At 40.5% G+C, this 20286-nt stretch overlaps 1 long non-coding RNA gene across 2 annotated transcripts in view; it reads right to left on the bottom strand.

The window, feature by feature from the left end:
* Positions 1–4460: 4460 nt before the first annotated feature.
* Positions 4461–20286, bottom strand: part of LOC132426641 (uncharacterized) — a 46511-nt gene continuing 30685 nt past the window's right edge. The window contains exons 2-4 of one of the 2 annotated variants that reach the window (XR_009519744.1): positions 6463–6508; positions 5547–5665; positions 4461–4593 (exon numbers count right to left, since the gene is read on the bottom strand). This is a non-coding gene — a long non-coding RNA (uncharacterized lncRNA). Of the gene's footprint in view, positions 4594–5258; positions 5666–6462; positions 6509–20286 lie in introns of those variants that run through there. The other variant, XR_009519743.1, reaches the window with a different exon arrangement.

Here is a 20286-nt window from a genome sequence, read left to right as displayed (position 1 = left end):
TTGAGTATAGTTCCCTGTGCTATGCAGTAGGTCCTTGTTTGTTATGTATTTTACATATAGTAGTGTGTATATTTTAATCCCAAACTCCAATTTATCCCTGCCCCCCACTTTTCCTCTTTGGTAACCGTAAATTTGTTTTCTAAGTCTGTGAATCTGTTTCATAAATAAGTTCATTTGTACCATTTTTTTAGATTCCACATAGAAGCGATATATATTTGACTTTCTCTGTCTGACTTCCTTCACGTAGTATGATAATCTCCAGGGCCATCCATGTTGCTGCAAATGGCATTATTTCATTCTTTTCTATGGCTGAGTAGTATTCCATTGTGTGTATGTGCCACATCTTCCATTCCTCTGTTGATGGACACTGAGGCTGCTTCCGGGGCTTGGCTATTGTAAATAGTGCTTCAGTGAACATTTGGGGTGCGTGTATCTTTTCTTTTTTGAATTTTATTTATTTTATACAGCAGGTTCTTATTAATCTCCCAGTTCATCCCACCACCACCACCCACCGCCCCTGCTTTCTCCCCTTGGTGTCCATACGTTTGTTCTCCACATCTGTGTCTCCGTTTCTACCTTGCAAACTGGTTCATCTGTACCATTTTTGTAGATTCCACATATATGCGTTAACATACAACAACATGTGTTTTTCTCTTTCTGACTTACTTCACTCTGTATGACAGTCTCTAGGTCCATCCACGTCTCTACGAATGACCCAATTTCGTTCCTTTTTATGGCTGAGTAATATTCCATCAGATATATGTACCACATCTTCTTTATCCATTCATCTGTCAATGGACATTTAGGTTGTTTCCATCTCCTGGCTATTGTAAATAGAGCTGCAATGAACATTTTGGTACATGACTCTTTTTGAATTATGGTTTTCTCAGGGTATATGCCCAGCAGTGGGATTGCTGGGTCGTATGGTAGCTCTATTTTTAGTTTTTTAAGGAACCTCCATACTGTTCTCCATAGTGGCTGTATCAATTCACATTCCCACCAACAGTGCAGGAGGGTTCCCTTTTCTCCACACCCTCTCCAGCATTTATTGTTTCTAGATATTTTGATGATGGCCATTCTGACCGGTGTGAGGTGATACTTCCTTGTAACTTTGATTTGCATTCCTCTAATGATTAGTGATGTTGAGAATCTAGCCATCTGTATTTCTTCTCTGGAGAAACGTCTATTTAGGTCTTCAGCCCATTCTTTGATTGGGTTGTTTTTTTGATATTGAGCTGCATGAGCTGCTTGTAAATTTTGGAGATTAATTCCTTGTCAGTTGCTTTGTGAATATTTTCTCCCACGCTGTAGGCTGTCTTCTCGTTTTGTTTATGGTTTCCTTTACTGTGCAAAAAGCCTTGGAGTTTAATTAGGTTCCATTTGTTTATTTTTGTTTTTATTTCCATTACTCTAGGAGACAGATCCAAAATGATATTGCTGCCTCTGTTTTCCTCTAAGAGTTTTAGAGTATCAGGTCTTACATTTAGGTCTGTAATCCATTTTGAGGTTATTTTTGTGTATGGTGTTACAGAATGTTCTAATTTCAGGGAATTTTAAAGGTTGTCCCATCCTGCCATATCCTGTAAAAACCTTCTTCCAGCTTTAGGTCCAGAGTTCTGCTTGATATTTCCTCAGCCTCATGAATATGGGAAGTTCTTAGCCACTTCCTGCCCCATGACTTCTGACCTTAGAGCAGCAACCTTTAAGCCAAGTTAAATTTTCTAGTTGCCATAGACAGATAAGTTGCTTAATGCTCAGCAAGGCATAGGAGATATTTGGGGCTCAGACAGACTGCAGTTCAAGCCTCAGTTCTGCCATGTCTTAGCTGTGTGACTGGTCAGGTTACTCAACCTCTCTGAGCCTTATTCATTTATTCACATCATTCCAAAAATCATCAGTAGAAAGGAGGCTTGCACATCTAGAAAGCGCCAGCTGTGGCCTGGATGCTGAGTGTACGTTGCTAAACAAAACGGACATATGGTTCCTGCTCTCTAAGAGCTTAGCTCGGGAGGATACTTGAGAATGAGTTGCCAGTGACACTCCAGAGCATACGTTCTCCGGTAGGTTAGCCCAGGCTTGGAGATGCAGGCAAAACTTCTGGAGAAATTACACCAAAGCTGAAGTGCGAAGAATCACTCGGGGTAGTCAGGTGGTGAGGAATAATCACGAGGGCCTTAACTTTCTTCCCTGTAAAATAGAGACACACCTACATAGAAACCATGAATCTAACACACCAGAACTGTGCCTCGCAGGTCAGTCTTGAGCCAGAAAACATGTAGTGAATAGGTACCATCCTAGGCAGTGGGGATGGGAAAATGAGTAGGTTGCTGTCTCTGTGCTCCTGGGTCTTAGAGGCTTGAGGTCTACCTCTAGCTGCGTAGGGCTGCCTCTATTACCGCTCTTGTCCCACTGTATATTGTACTTGCCTGTTGTCATGTCTGGGTCTTGAGACCATGAGCTTAGTGAGGCCAGGAATGCTTCTCTCTTATCCACTGTCATATCTTCAACGCTGAGCAGTTCCTAGTGGACCTTTGCTCTTCTTCTCCGCCGTGGCTGATGTGGTAGGTTCCCTGTCACATCATCTCTCCCTCACCTTTTCAGCTTACACCTGCCCAACTTTCAGCTGCTCTCCCCACTGCTTTTATTTGCCTGAAGGTTTGCTCTGGCCGATGAGGGCCACTCAGCCCACTAGTAGGGGAGGGAAGCCGGGAGTGCAGGAGAATTAGGGCCCACCCCAGCTGCTCTCAGCAGCTTGGGGTAGAGCTGGTGTATAAATAACTCAGCTCCTAGGCCCTGGAATGACTCTGAGACATGTCTTCTACACTGGCTCCAAGTTCCCCGTAGAGGATTTAGATCTAGTTACCTCATAGCAATAACTCGATCGATAAGTTACCCTCCCTTCCTTTCCCCACTTCCTTACCAGTGATTCCTGGGATTTTCACAACTCCCAAAGAAACCACTTACACTTGAATCCTTGTCTCAAGGTCTACTCAGGCATCCAAATCTCTATTGTACGTTTAGGGAATTCTGCCTATAAAGAGCCCATCTCCCATGACAGGAATGGAAAATGTCAGATACACTTGTGGCCAGGGTTGGGCACATGACCTGGGCATTGAGCATTAGATGTACCCATCTCCACACTCTCTAAATTGGAAGCTCATGTCATGAAGTAGTAGGAGATGCCCAGATTTGATTCTGTTGACAGTTTGAACGGCACCTTGCAGCATCCAGTGTTGCTGGTACACATGGCACGACCCAAGACATCGAGCATGGCTTCCCCCACACAGTGTCGCCTGGAGATTTTCGAGCACTGTTCTTTCCCTTGTGGTCTCGGAGCCGGGTTCTGGGGTCCTCTCGGAGATTCTTTGATCTCTCCAATAGCTTTCGTGGTAAAATCCTTTCCTGCCACCATGTCAAGGGTGGTTTCTGTAGCTTGTAACTAAGAATGGTGTCTGTGTCAGTCAGGATAGAGCCAGGAAAACAGTCCTCTAAATCTTGCACGCAGATGGGGTTTAATAATTTAATACAGATAATAGGTTAAAAGGGTGATGGAAAAGCTGGCAAGCCAAACAGGGAGAAAGGAAGCAACTCACAGGTCGGTGATAGCTGGAAGCTGCTACCACCACTAGGGCTGGAGGGGCAGTGGAGGAAGGGAACCCATCATCTGACAGGAGCTAGAACCATGTAGGGGCTGTGCAGAGGGTTGACCAGTGAGATCCAGGAGCTGAAGCTCACAGGAAGGATGGGCAAGAGGGAGAGAAAGAAATATCTGGTCTTCTTTCTTTTTCCCTGCCTCCAATTTTACACCGTACCTCCCATGAGTTGGAAGTAATGACCAGAAGCTAGAGGGCAAGGGAGCCTATAGTACACAGCAGAACAGGGCAAGAGCCAGAAATAGACCTGAAAGCCGACAGGCAATTGCCATGCCCATGTGCTAGGAGTTCAAATGCTCTTTGGCTGAATGAGTGAAGAGAATAACCAAGGAGAGGGCTGGCACCAGAATCTTGCGCTGTACCAACTCTTAAAAGAATAGGGAAATGAGAGGATTTCCCTTAAGAAGAAGCAATCGGAGAGAAAGGAGGAAAATGAGGCAAGAGTAAGGCCCTGGATGTCTTGGCTCTGAAGCAATCAACTCTGCCAGGCTCCTAACTGGACACCCACCAACTAGACCTGTGAATTATTCATCGAGTCTAGACAGGAGACTCAGAGCGCTTATCCAGGAGCTTTGAGTATCATAGCTTCTAATCCAGGCTATTCCCTGGGTAACGTGGGTTATTAAGTGAGGATAACAGTGCTTGCCAACTTTCATTGGGCAAGGTAAGAAACAACGAATAATGAAGAGTTTTAAATACTTGGCATCTTGATAACCAAGAGATGAGCGCATTCACTCACAGTTTGAATTGATGGTATCGTCCTCGATGAATTCCATGAATAAATGGAATGTAATCTCTTTGTTAGTGGCAGTGCGTAAGAGGAAGCAAAGGTCTGTGTTTGCATTTGTGAGAAGGAGCATGGTATACAGGCAAAGCTTCTAGGCCATGATAAATATTTGTTCGCTTCCTCAGTCTCCCTTCTTTTTATCATAGCTGTAACCTAGAGGGAAAAAAGTGAGAAAGTGAAGTACTGTCTAGAAAAAATGGCTGGGGTGAATCCCTTTTATAGGAAAATGCTTAAAACACCAAAAATCCATGGGCATTGTAAATCCAAGGCCATTTACTCAGGATTTCAGATGCTCTAAAAAAAATTCATCTGCACTTATTTTGTTTCTTCAGTGTGAGGAATGAGGAGGTGAGGAATCCTCACTTCCCATGGGTGCCGTGAAATGTCTACTGGTTTCTATTTTCTGTGGGATTTCATTCTCAGGTGGTGTCTTGGTGTTTCTGTGACCCAAGCAAGGAGTCCCGTGACTATAGCACACTTTTGACACGGTTGGAAATAAGATCACCTCGAGGCCCATTGCAAAAGGAGCCGGGCCTCTGCCATGGGTCAGCAGCAGCCAGGAGGGTTGCCAAGATACGGTACAAAACACAAGACCCTACATCTCCCTCTGGGTTTCTGCAGCAGCTTTCTTGAACTCAGCTGTTGAAATTTCACTTCCTTCACTGAAATCCAAACACATCTGTCCCCCCAGATAGGAAAGTGCTTATTAAGTGACTTCCTCCATGCTGGCTAGGCTTGTGGTTTTATTCAGCCCTTACAGAGTGTGTGGGGGCTTCCCTGGTGGCGCAGTGGTTGAGAGTCCACCTGCCAATGCAGGGGACACGTGTTCGTGCCCCGGTCCGGGAAGATCCCACATGCCGCGGAGCGGCTGGGCCCGTGAGCCGTGGCCGCTGAGCCTGCGCGTCCGGAACCTGTGCTCCGCAACGGGAGAGGCCCGCGTACCGCAAAAAAAAAAAAAAAAAAAAAAAAAGACAAGACAGTGTGGGAGCTGAGTACCACAAGGATACCTGAGTACCAGGGATGAAGGCAAAGCCCAGGGATGGGTCACTGGGGTGGAAGCGTGCCAGCCAGCACTGATACCTGGGGGCGGTCGTCAGGGTACTCACCGCTTGGCTTGGCTTTGAAACATCAGCTGGAGCCCAGGCAATATCAGGTCTCACTTAAGCTTCACCCTCTACGCCGTCTCTCTCATTCTTCTACTTGTCATGGACACAATCCTTTTCATCTGTTTAATTTCAGAGCACAACAGGGATATTGATTGCTTTATTTATGTGTTGGTCAGGTGCCTTCAAATATCAATTTTGTCATGACTTGCTGTTTTAGAAACTATGATTTCAAACCAAAATGTAATTTTTTTTTTAAAATGAATGGTGGTAGTGTCGAGCCAAGCTTATCCTATGTCCTAGGCGGTGCCTATGTCCTAGGCGGTGGAGGTCAAAAAGGGAAGCTCTCCCCTATGAATTTTTAGGATTGGGTTGCCCTTCAGGCCCTATTCCAGACCAGAAAAGAACCTTCCCAGAATAGGCGAGACCCATGTTCGGGGTTTGTATGATGGAATGCTAAGGAGGGCAACTCTTCCCTTCCTAGCATTGTTCCCAGCAGTGCCAACCCCATGGTGGACCCCCTCACCCTCAGATCCCTCGTGGAAGCTGGTGCTCTGGAAACCCAGAAGCAGAGCAGCCCCTGGTCCCCCTGCATCTGTCTCACTCACTCAGTCACTTATTACCCAAAGGGCCATCATTACCCATGTCCTGTTCTTTCAGGACTATTTTAAACATATTTCTTCATTCATGTTAATATTCCTCATTCTACATAGAATGCCTACCTCTGAGGTAGGTCATATCCCTTTACCCTTCCTCCATCCTTCTAATTTTTTACACTACAGTTTTTACTATTTGTGTTATCTGACAATGGAATATTCACTGTTGAGCCGAGTCTATTATCATTACGTTTCCTTTCTTATTCAATTGTTTTTTTTTTCCTAGAGCTGATAAATTACTTATGTTTTAGAAATGTACTTACTTTTCTCTGTACACGTTGTTAATGTTTTTGCAGTCCCTCCGAGAGCCTGTAATATTCAAAACACTATTTTAACACATTAAGTAATGTATTTAATTTTTTAAGAAGCTCTGTGCGGTAGGTACATCACGATCCACATTTTATAGACGGGAAACATGAAGCACCGGGAGGCTGCCTGTGCTTCGTGGGGATGTAAGATCATTGTGGCAGAGGCAGCATTTGAGCCCGGCCCGTCTGGCTTTTGTATCCACATTCCCAAACTGAAGCAGCACAGCCTTTGAGAAAACTTTCTACACAAGCAAGTCTACCCGATAAGCAATTGGTTTTTTCTTTTACACTAGAACTCTTTCTCCTGCATGTCCCTGTGCTCTCATTTTCCTCTGGATTTTGCTTGTGTACTATACCTGTACCTGCTGTCATAGTAGGATGGATTTTCAGTATCGTCAAGGGAATTTCCCATATCTCCTTTCTGTACTGATTCCTCATTTTCTGGCTATCACTTCTTTTGGGTGTACCTTATTGCTTTAGGGGGAAGCCAATCCTTTAGAAGACTTCTTGAGAAAAGGTGAATGGGAGACAAATAATTGTTAGATCTTAAATGTTAGCAAGTGTTTGTATTCTAGTTTGATAGCCCTGGGTACAGTGTTCACTGCCCTCTTATCCTCGATTGTTTACATGTGACCTGTCTTTTACTATCTTCCTGGTATTCTGAAATTTTACAGCAGTGGTTGGTATTTTTCATTTATTGTGCTGGGTGTTCGGGAGGACTTTTCTGCAGGTCCAGAAAATGTTCTTGTACTATTTCTCTTGACATTTTTCTCTTGTGGATCCTTACGGTAGGCTGTTGGGCCTCTGGGATTGGCCTTCTGGTTTCTTCTTTTTTTTCTGTCCCATTTTTTAAAGGTTTTGAGGTATGTTCCTATTTGCCATATATATACAATACGCATATAAATGTATATTTATCCATGTAATTTTAGCTCTCATATTTACATTTCTAAGAATGTTTTCTTATCCTAATAATAATGTCTGCCTATTCCTTTTTCTTAATAGCATCCTGACCTTGTTTTAATGATAGCTTATCTTCTCTGAGGTCATTAAATATGTTTTTTTAAATTTTCTTCTTTTTAGTGCGTTCTCTCTTTTTTTTTGAGTTTTCTTTCCTCCTTGCTTCTGTTTTGATGTCTCTATCTTTTATGGTAGAGGCTTTCTTCAACTGTCAAGCCATCACTGGTTTTCTGTTCATATTGTAAAAGTTAGAATGCTGGAAGCTCTGTGTGCTTACACTTGGCTTGTCAACTGTAAAGTGCACTGTAGAGTAACTGGGTGATGAGTTGGCTTTTTAATTGGGAGATTCCTATGTGTCAGGACCTACAGAGTGTTCTCTAAGCACATGACGTATTTATTTGTGTAAATGTGTATTGAAGTCTTGAGAAGATTGAGATAATTTCTATTACGGCAGCACAAACAAACAACAAAAAATTCACTGTGAGATATGTGGGTGGGTTCCTAAAGCTCTTCCTGCTATTTCTGCACCTTGGACTCTATTTCCCCACCGTATTGCTTATCATGGTCTCCTCTCCCCACTATTAAATTCGTACCCATTTTAAGGTAGAGCTATTAGGTTCATGCTGACGTATGTCCTCAGAATAATCAGCTTCACGAATTCTTACGAATTCTGAAGACAGTTCTAGCCCAAAGAAGAATCTTTTTTTTTTTTTTTTTGCGGTACGCGGGCCTCTCACTCTTGGGGCCTCTCCCGTTGCGGAGCACAAGCTCCAGACGCGCAGGCTCAGTGGCCATGGCTCATGGGCCCAGCCGCTCCGCGGCATGTGGGATCTTCCCGGATGGGGGCATGAACCCGCGTCCCCTGCATTGGCAGGCGGACTTTCAACCACTGCGCCACCAGGGAAGCCCAGAACAATCATTCTTAAGTTTGTGCCACATACCCAACTATTAGAGGTGAAAACTCTAGTAGTTACATGATAACTATCAAGAAACTTTACTTCTGGACTGGTGCCAATTTACATATACTCCTTATTTCTGTAATTACTGCATGTAGATCCATTCTACGCATCATGATAATTACATTTATCTTGATGTACCTCCTTCTCCTTGTTTCAGTGACTCTGCTGAAACCACATGTTTCTTTATCCTCTTGATGCCTGAGATTTTCTCCATTTGGGGACAGTCACACTAGACTGTCCCGCTATGGGACTTTCAATTTAACGCTCTAGACCTCTCGTCTAACATATTGTTGAGAGTTCCTCCCCAAGCCCTCAAGGTTATAGAAACTAGTTGTAGACAGAGCTGGATCCTTAAACGTGATTTCCTTTATGTGGACTCACATACTTGCTCTTTCTGGTATTATTGTAACTTGACCTCCTAGCAGCATTTAATACACTGGATTGGTTTCTGCTTCTTAGAGTTTCCCTGGATACCACTCTCTCCCAATATTGCTGCTACCTCCTATCCCGTTGGCCCCTCTTTTCTCTCCTCCTGTGTTAGGTCCACCTCCTCAACCTGACCTCTAATGGAAGAGTGCTTCCGGATCCTGTACTCACCTCTTCTCTTCTGTCTACCAGGTCTCTTTAGGTGATGCCATCTAGTCCATACTTTTATGCTAATGACTCCCAGACATTTAACTGTGTTGTATCCCCAGGACTCCTGACTCTAGTTGCCTCCTTGACATCTTCATACAAATGTTCAATAGGCCTCTAGTGCTTAGCATAACATCGTAACTACCCCTTACATACCTCTTTCTTCCCATTTTGGAAAATGGCACCAAAATCCAGCTACTTGCTCAAGCTCCTAATCTGACAGTTACCCTTGATTCATTTCTTTCACTTTACCCACAAAAACTATTTATCTACAAACACTATGGGTTCTACTCCCATAAATACCTTGAATCTGTCCAATTCTCTGCATTTTCTTGACTCTTACCTTAGACAAAGACATCATAATATTTCTTCTAGGCTACTGCAGTAGCTTCTTACCTGGGATCCCTGCTTCCAAGCTTGCACATAGCAAACTTTTAGAAGCATAAATCAGATCACGCCACTGCTTAAAATCCTCCAAGTCTTATGATTTACAGAACCATACATGTTCTAGCTCTGGTCTACCAACCCTTCCTTTGGTTCCTCACAACACCAGGCTCATTCCCTCCCTAGAGTTTTTGACCCAGCTCTTCCTCTGCCTAGAATGAGCTTCTCTCTCATTCTCACAGCGCACATTCAGTATTCTCTTCTTATCTAAAAAGTCACCGCCTCAGAGAATCCTTCCCAGGGTACCCACCTAGAGTACTTATTCAGTCATTTTCTCTACCATCAGCCTATTTTAATTCTATGGATAACACTTATTCCTCTCTGATATTTTTGTTTGTTTATTGTCTGTCTAACGCCCACCACTCCTTGAGAGAAGTGACCTCATCCATCTTTACTCAACTAGTATCATCAGTGCCTGGAACTAAAAAAAAAAAAAAATCACTCAGTGCCTATTTGTAGAATGAATGGATTAACAGATGGCCTTAGAGGCCATCTAGTCCAACTTCCTCACTTTCAGAGGTGAGAAAACCAGAGAGAAAAGCGACTTGCCAAAGATGATGTAGTTCTCAGGCTCTTTGGCTTATTGTTTTAAATTTGTTCATTGTTATGGTGACCTCAACTACATCCCAAAGCAACTATCTTTAATTATACTCTTGGCTCTGCCAATCTCATTTGTTCATCATCTCACCTTAGGGTCATATCTTATTAGCGTTATCCTACCCAAGGGTGTTTGGGATAGGAGCCAGCTCTACATTCTATTGTGTCAGTTGCCATTAACACAGGTCATATTTTTCCCGGGGCAGTTATAAGCTTTTTTTATAAACTTAGAGAACTGACTTTTTGGCTGTTCTCACCTGCTGACCCACTAAAAACCCACCTTTTTACCAACCAGATACTTGATAGTGTTTATGTGTAGGGTAGAATTATAAATCTATTTTGTCATCATGGTAGTGGCCCAGTTTACAGGGTAATCATGGTTTGGCAGAAAGACCTTCGCCTTGGGAAGCCTGGTTTTTCGTCCATTCTATTACTCAGAAGCTGTCTGAGCTTAAGCAAGCCCTTAATACTCTAAGCTTCAATTTCGTAGCCTGTCCAGCTTTGCCATGAGCAGGGAGAAAACAACAACAACAAAACCAAAAATACCAATAACCACTCTCTCTCACTTCCTCTCACCCACTCTCTCTCACTTTCTCTCACTCTCTCCCCCCTTTTTTTTTTCTTCTAGTTTTTGCCCGCACAGCATGCAGGATCTTTTCAGGATCTTAGCTCCCCGACCAAGGATGGAACCCGCACTCCCTGTAATGGAAGCACAGAGTCTTAACCACTGGATTGCCAGGGAAGTCCCTCTCGTCCCTTCTTTATTTGGAATAACAATATGAAAATTCACTTCACAGGGACTAAGTGAACTTATTAATAAACCAGTTAGTTGGATTAAATCAACTCATGAATGAGAAGACATTTTGCTAAGTGTAAAATGCATTACAGATACAAGGGATTAAATGTAAGGGATTGCTTACATTAATCAGTTTCTAATGTATTAAATATACAGCCGTCAGTAATTGTGATTTTGGTTAAGTCCCTGTTACATGTCAAACTTGCAAAACAAGTGTCTTCTTATCCCGTATACTTTTGAATAATGATTTTAATTATTCTTTTTAATAAAAGTACTGTGTTCACTGTAACTAATCCAAATGATATAAAATGAAAATGGAAAAGTCTACTTTTTCACCTCAAACTCCACAAGTATAAGCCCCAGAAATAAGCAGTTAGCATTAGTTATTTTTAGTTACTACTGTTACTACTCGTAATAGCTAACATAATGATAGTTTAGTACTTCACTGTGAGTCTGATGTTGTTAGAAGCACTTCCTATATGAACTTATTTTGGTGCTTACGATAACCCTATGGCTTAAATATTACTGTTATCCTCATACGTGAGCAAACTGAGGCACAGAGCTGGGAAGCTCTCTATCTGCCTGGTGTCACACAAGCATTTGGGCTCAGGCAGACTGGCTCCCAAGTTCACGCTCTCAGTCACTATAAGCAGTGTATCTCGGACACCTTTCCATTTGCGTATACAGAGATCTACTGCGTAATTTTCGTACCTACAGAACACTCCATTGTGTGATGGCGCTTATCAGCTCCCAATTGATGAGAATTTTTATTCTCTTCCACATTTTTCATTATGAGAAATAAACTGCTAAAAATTAAAAATTGAACTGCCATGGACAACCTCATACTTCTGTGTGAGTGTGCCTGTGGCATATACTTCTAGAAGTGAGTAGCTGAAACAAAGGACGTGTACACTAAACTTTTTGAGCACCACCACCACGTTGCCTTCTGTAATGATTACTGATTTTCACCTGGAGTCTACCAACCACCAGCATCACTGAGCAAACTGGTTATTTTTATGTACTACTGTTTTTTTTTCTAATTGTGTTTTACATCTCATTGCTCTGCTGTTTGACAAGGAATTTTACCATATGGTAAATACAGCATTTGGGGAAAGCTCCTCCTAGGCATGTGGGGTGATGTCTCTGCTCCTGGGCATAAGGTGAGCAGGAATCCAGGGACCTCCCTGCTTGTGCTGCCTGATACCTGAGGCTCTGGAGCAATTACTGTGTGACTGTTCACCTTGGCTCAGCCTGAGAGCTACTGTGACAGATTTAGGGGCTCTGAAACATTTATCCAAGCAGAGCCTCTAAACCAACATACATTTTCACTCACATGCACCCTAGGGAGAGAAGGAGAACTCTAGGGAGTGAAACTCCACAGAAATGTAGTCTACCCCGCACTTCACCCTTGGAAACTTCTTGAGAAATGAAATTCATTTCTTCCAATCCCAGGTCTGTCTTTTTTTAACCAGTTTTTCTCGGTGGGTCGGTACGGAAAAGTACATTAATAAAAGGAAATTAACAAGGTACTTCAATCAACTACTATTTCATTATTTGCTTTGTAAAAGAAAATATTGAATAGTCTATGGTTCTTGCCTCCAAGAAACTTGCAGTCTCCTCCCACGGTCCTTCAATCAACTACTCTTTCATTATTTGCTTTGTAAGAGAAAATATTGAATAGTCTATGGTTCTTGCCTCCAAAAAACTTGCAGTCTGCTCCCACCTTTGTAGGTATGGAGGGTGGAGAAATGGCTTGAATTTATAAAGGAAGGAATTTAGAGCAATAAGGAAGAACCTAGAAGGAAAACTAGTAATAGTATTATCCCTAGTTTCCTGATGATAAAAATAAAGCTTAGCGAGATTATGTGACTTAGCAGAGCTTACTCAAGTAGAAAGTAGTAAAGTTAAACAGTCCAAACTCTGGTTCCAGTTTCAAAGATCACATATTCTCTACTGCACTTGCTGGTGGTCTCCAAACCTGACTAATGCAGGGTTCTAGTTTCAACTACTTAACATATTGACGTCCTTCTGTGTACTACATGTAACAGAAATGCTGGATAAAATATAACAAAACTATGATATACATTGCCAAGGAAGAAAGGGAGGGAGAGAGAAAGGAAATTCTTACAGGCCAAAAATAAAGAAGAATCTCGTAACCGATATGGTAAGTGCATGAGCTGATGCCAGAACGAAACAGAGGATATCAGACATGGCTATGTGACCTAACGGCTAGGGGCTGTGGTTTTTACATGTCTAGAACAAAAGACTTGCCTTTGGGCCTGTGAAAGGTGAGGAGTTGGAACTGAAATTCATGCATAAAGCTAGGACCGAGGAAGAGCTGCTCCCACCATATAAAGGGACTATGAAACATCGTTCACTTAGTACAAACGCCCAAGTGGCAAAATTCTCACTGATTAGATATCTGGATGGGAAGAAGTTCCACACAATAAATGGCAATTTAAAACTCTATGTTATGCACAGGTGTAGAATCCAAATTTTAGACTATTTTCATAGAATAGGAATCCCAAATGGAGATACTGATGGAGATACTGGAAATATTTCAGACCACTGAAACTCCTGGAATCCTCAGAAAAATCAAAGGTAAGACTTCTCTGAATGGTTACCACCAAATCTTACAGTACACACAGGGATTCCACAGGGAAATATAACCTAGCCGAAAATATGCTCACAATTAAAAAGTACAGATTAAGTAAGAAAGTGGTTCACAACATGGGAGAGTCAGCAGATACATGTGGGAGGAAAAGCACCACAAGAACCTGAGATATAATGATCAAAAGCTGTCTGTAAATTAAGTATATTTACAATCATTGAAGAGATAAAGGGAGAAATAACAACCCTCATAAAAAAAACCAGGGCATTCAAAAAGAACAAGCAGATATGAAACACAACCCAATAGAACGATTCAAAATGAAAAGTTGTGAATAAAATTAAACACAATGACCAATTTAAGAGCAGATTGGGACAGTTAGTTATAGAGAGAATTGATGATATGAAAGATGTACGTGAGAAAATTACCCAGAGGGAGATAAAGAGATGTGAAACCCAAAAGAGAGGTTAGGATAAATGGATGATTAAACTAGAAGTTTCAATTTGCGTCTAATGGGAATTTCAGAAGGAGAAAATGGTGAAGGGGCAATATTTTAAGGGAAAATAGCTATGAATTTTTCAGAACTAAGAAAAGCCATGAAACCTCAGTCTGAAGAACCACACTGAGTCTTGCACAATATAGAAATCCACTGTTAATCCTGTGAAGACTGGAACACTGAAGAAAAACAAACTCTAGTTGAAAAGCAAGTAGAGAGAAAAGACAGATAACATGCAAAGGAACAATCATTAGAATAATAGAGGATATCAATGAAATAGAGACCAGAAGACAATTCTCACTTACCATCAGAATCACTTGAGAAGCACATTAAACTACAGTATTATGGTTTTACCCCAGATGCCCTTGCATGTTGTTCAGGAATGTGCATTTTAAAAAGCTTCTCGGGTCATCAAGTATGTTTAAAACCCTCTTTCCTTAGCACCAAATACATAAACACATACATACATTGGTATGCTCACACACATTGTTCTCTGCTGTATTTTAGTGAGATTACCCCTAAAAAAAAAATGGAGAGGTTGGATCCATAACTAAGAATCCATGCTAAATGGTGCCAGAAGATGATCCCAAAAGAACAAGGCAAAGGAGTTAGTACAAGTATCTCTGACCTCCGAAATCTTTTCCCATTTCCGTCTTCTCCAGTGTACCTATGACTAGAACCAGAGGGCACATCATTCTGCCTCACACCTTCAGAATCCTGGGTGTGTGTTTGATGAGACTAATGAATGTTCCAAATTTTCAGAGTGTTTGGCAAGACATGCTTTCTGTCTTACTTGGTATATCATATTAAATACAAAACAAACCTTAACCCACCAATATAAGAAATCTAGTCTACCTTTATGGACATCTGTTTTCAGATTAGTGGTTGGTTAACTCTTATAATAAAGGCTAACTCTACATTAAAGTAATACTGAGTGTAATTAGAATAGTTACAATAGCCATACTTTTTGAACTAATAGCACCACTTCTAGGAATTTATCCTAAATACCCAAACACAAAAAAAACCACATACACAAAAAAAGAAAATTGCAGGCCAGTATCACTGAAGAACATAGGCGCAAAAATCCTCAACAAAATACTAGCAAACCGAATCCAACAACACATTCAAAGGCTCATACACCATGATCAAGTGGGATTTATCCCAGGGATGCAAGGATTTTTCAATATCCGCAAATTAATCAGTGTGATACACCATATTAACAAATTGAAGAATAAAAACCATATGATCATCTCAATAGATGCAGAAAAAGCTTTTGACAAATTTCAACACCAATTTATGATTAAAATTCTCCAGAAGGTGGGCACAGAGGGAACCTACCTCAACATGATAAAGGCCATGTATGACAAACCCACAGCTAACATCATTCTCAGTGGTGAAAAACTGAAAGCATTTCCTCTAAGGTCAGGAACAAGACGAGGATGTCCACTCTCACCACTGTTATTCAACCTAGTTTTGGAAGTCCTAGCCACGGCAGTCAGAGAAGAAAAAGAAATAAAAGGAATACAAACTGGAAAAGAAGAAGTAAAACTGTCACTGTTTGCAGATAACATGATACTATACATAGAGAATCCTAAAGATGCTACCAGAAAACTACTAGAGCTAAAAAATGATTTGGTAAAGTTTCAGGATACAAAATTAATACACAGAAATCTGTTGCATTTCTATACACTAAAGGTCAGAAAGAGAAATTAAGGAAACAATCCCATTTACTATGGCATCAAAAAGTATAAAATACATAAGAATAAACCTACTTAAGAAGACAAAAGACCTGTACTCTGAAAACTATAAGATGCTGATGAAAGAAATCGAAGATGACAAAAACAGATGGAAAGATGTACCAATGTTCTTGGGTTGGAAGAATCAATATTGTCAAAATGACTATACTCACCAAGTCAATCTACAGATTCAATGCAATCCTTATCAAATTACCAAGGGCATTTTTCACAGAACTAGAACAAAAAAATTGTAAAATTCCCATGGGAACACAGAAGACCCCCAAATTGCCAAAGCAATCCTGAGATAGAAAAACGGAGCTGGAGGAATCAGATTCCCTGATTTCAGGCTATACTACCAAGCTACAGTCATCAGAACAATATGGTACTAGCACAAAAACAGAAATACAGATCAATGGAACAGGACAGAAAGCCCAGAAATAAACCCACACACCTATGGTCAATTAATCTACAACAAAGGAGGCAAGACTATACAATGGAGAAAAGACAGTCTCTTCAATAAATGGTGCTGGGAAAACTGGACAGTTACATGTAAAAAAATGAAATTAGAACATCTCTAACAACATACACAAAAATAAACTCAAAATGGATTAAAGACCTAAATATAAGGCCAGCTGCTATAAAACGCTTAGAGGAAAACATAGGCAGAACACTCTATGACATAAATCACAGCAGTATCTTTTTGGATCCACCTCTTAGAGTAATCAAAATGAAAACAAAAATAAACCAATGGCACCTGATTGAACTTAAAAGCTTTTAAGCCATAAACAAAATGAAAAGACAGCCCACACGATGGGAGAAGATATTTGCAAACAAGGCGACTGACAAGGGGTTAATCTCCAACATATAAAAACAGCTCACGCAGCTCTATATCAAAAAAAAAAAAAAACCAATCAAAAAAAACAGGCATATGAACTAAATAGATATTTCTCCAAAGAAGACATACAGATGGCCAAAAAGTACATGAAGAGATGCTCAACATCACTAATTATGAGAGAAATGCAAATCAAAACTACAGTGAGAGATCACCTCACATGGGTCAGAATGGCCATCATCAAAAAATCTACAAATGATAAATGCTGGAGAAGGTGTGGAGAAATGGGGACCCTCCTACACTGTTGGTGGGAATGTAAATTGGTACAGTCACTATGGAGAACAGTATGGAGGTTCCTTAAAATACGAAAAATAAAACTACCTATGATCCAGCAATCCCACTCCTGGGCATATATCTGGAGAAAACCATAATTTGAAAAGGTACATGCACCCCAATGTTCATTGCAGCACTATTTACAAAAGCAAAGACATGGAAGCAACCTAAATATCCATCGACAGATGAATGGATAAAGAAGATGTCGTACATATACACAATGGAATATTACTCAGCCATAAAAAAGAATGAAATAATGCCATTTGCAGCAACATGGATGGACCTAGAGATGATCATACTAAGTGAACTAAGTCAGACAGAGAAAGACAAATATCATATGATATCACTTACATGTGAAATCTAAAAAAAAGAATACAAATGAACTTATTTATAAAACAGAAACAGAGTCACAGACTTCAAAAACAAACTTACGGTTACCAAAGGAAAAACGTGGGTGGGAGGGATAAATTAGCAGTTTGGGATTAACATATACACACTACTATATATAAAATAGATAATCAACTAGGACCTACTTTATAGCACCGGGAGCTCTACTCAATATTCTGTAATAACCTATATGGAAAAAGAATCTGAAAAAGAATGGATATATGTATACATATAACTGAATCACTTTGCTGTACACCTGAAACTAACAACATTGTAAATCAACTATACTCCAATATAAAATAAAAATTAAATTAAAAAGTCTATATATTCAAAGATATTCATTCCAGCATTATATAGATATATGTGGAAATCTGCAAGTCTCCAGAAGGGACAGAGGGCACTAAGATCTTGGCAAATTGTTTCAGACACATGTAGAAATGCATTTGCTTTTTGGCTTGAACTCCTTACACATATATTTGGCTTTCCCTTTTCGATAGAAAACGCTTAGATAAATAATGCTATATCCACATGACAGAGCTATGCCAGTTTAAAAATTATCTTTGAGCAGGTGGTTTACAAAAGAAATAAAAATGTACCACAAACACAAATATTTAACCTTATTAGTATTAAAGGAAATAATAAAATTTCCTTTTCACTCATCTGATAAAAATTAGTTGAAGAAAAAAAAGATTGATAATACCCAGTGTTGGTGAAATTGTGGAGAAATGGGCATAACTTTGCCGTTGGTAGTATAAGTTGGTACATAGCTTCTAGACAGAAAGTTGGTAGTATGTAAGCAAAGTCTTAATTCTTTTTTTTTGCTCAGCAAATCCATATAGAAATATATTTTTTTAAAAATTGAACAAGTGTAACACTGTTTATATTAAGAAAAAATTGGGAACTTAAATATCCCCAGATAGGAACTAATACAATATGGTGCTATACAATGGAATATAGTTAGCAAAAATATTAATAATATATAGGTAATAATAAAAAATGAAAAATAGGTGAAATATTATAATTTTGTTAAATTATAGATCAGAACACATAAAATGCCAAGAAAGAGTTGTACTAAGAATTGGTAATGATTATCTCTGGGTGGTTGGAACTTCTGGTTAGTTTTCTTTTTACGTAGTATTGCTTATAAATTTTGTAATGAAATTTTATTTTTTAACAAAAATAAGATACAATGATTTGTTGATAAAACTTTTTAATATGAGATAATACCGAATATGGCAAAAAGATTACAACTATGTATAAATTAAAAGAATAAAGGATATAAATAAAGGAAAAAAGGAGGAAGGACTGAAAACTCTCTCCTTATAGTTTTCTTTGGCCAGTGAAACATGGGGCAAATGTTTTCTACTTATGACTTTTTCATACTTTCTAATATATTACCAATTTTATTCTTAGAAGAATGAGTAGGAAATTTATTTTTTAAATATAAAATTGAACTTAATAAAGTAATCAGCATCTTTCCATCCTATTTTACACACCTCTCTGCTCTGTCAAATGTCCACACTGAGTCCTAATGCCAAGTTTCTGGGCTCCAACCAGACCACCACATTAGGTAAGTTTACATACAAATATTACTACTGAATTTATGATTTGAATCATGAAAACAAAGGCTTGGAAACTTTTCTAGAATCCTCTCAGGAGTCTAGCAGGGAGCTGGGTGGGATTCGAACTGGCTGGTTTCCACTCAACATTCCATCTTAGTCTCCAGTGCGGATGGGGAGTGATGAGATCCTGTTCCAGACCCAAGTTGTAGTGCATTGGTTTTTTGGCTGGAACTCCTCACACATATGGTTTGCCTTTCTGCGATCAAGCAGAGGGCTCCTTGCCTGCACCAGTCTGGATGTCAGCAGGTGGCCTGCTGTCCCCCAAAGCCTTCTGCATGAATTACTGTGTGTGGTTTCTACACGTTGAAACATGGAACCCACACACATCCACACCTCCCTGCCCCCCACCCCCCAACATACACTCTGTATTCCATTAGAAGCCTGTTCCATTTGGCCACGATATTGGGCCACCGGCAGACCTTCAAAGAATCACCAAGTTTCCATCTGCTAAAATACCATATTTCTTTTCCCCTTTCCAGATAAAGCACACTCTCTGGTCCCTTTCCAACTCCTTGGTTCTTCCTCTCCAGTCCTGCCTTTGCAGAGCCACCTGAATGAACTGATCTTGTCACTCCATGGCCCTTGAATCTTCTGTGGCTTCCCATCACATTCAGGATAATATATGTATTCCTTGGATGGCTAGCCGGGTCCTTCGTGATATGCCCCCAACTTACCGAGTTAGCCCTCACTGTCACCACAGACTTCCCACCTTCCGCTATTTCTCTAACACACTGTATTTGGACTTGACCTGCTTTCTCACTTGCGTCTGCTTTTCCACAGGTTGTTCCCTTCCCTTCTCCCCTTGGTCCCCCCGTCAATGCCTCCTTGTCTTTCAAAACTGAATTTGAGTGTCATCCCTACTGAGAGAAACCTTTTCTGCCTCTCCCTCCCTCCCTCTCACCTCCCTTGTCCCCCCGATTCAGTCCAAGGCTCTCTCACACATGACCCCTACAAACAGCTAAGAGTATTTGCTGGCCCATCTCTGTCCTTGATTGGGTCTTGAGGTCCTTGCAAGCAAGGGCTGGGTTTTTCTATGACTTTATTCCAGTGCCTAGCCTACTTTCATCGTTTCCAGTCAATAGCAAGCACTCAAAAATATTTCCAATAAAAATTTCACTCTTGGGTATAATCCCAACATATGCAAGACATGTACAAGACTGTTCAAAGCAGCATTTTCTGGATTAGTCCCAAACTGTAAATAACCCAAATGTCTCGTAACCATAGAATGGGTAAGTAAATCACGGCATTTAAAATAAATAAATCCTATACAACAGTGAGACTGACTGACTGTGAATGAATTTCACAAACGTAATGTTGAGTGAAGGAAGCCAGAAATAAATGATGTAGAATTCCATTTTTATAAGCTCAAAAAGCAGGTA

This window comes from Delphinus delphis, chromosome 6 (assembly GCF_949987515.2).
Source record: "Delphinus delphis chromosome 6, mDelDel1.2, whole genome shotgun sequence".
NCBI lineage: Eukaryota > Metazoa > Chordata > Mammalia > Artiodactyla > Delphinidae > Delphinus > Delphinus delphis.
The sequence above is the reverse complement of the archived record's forward strand: the minus strand, read 5'-3'. Positions and strand labels throughout refer to the sequence as shown.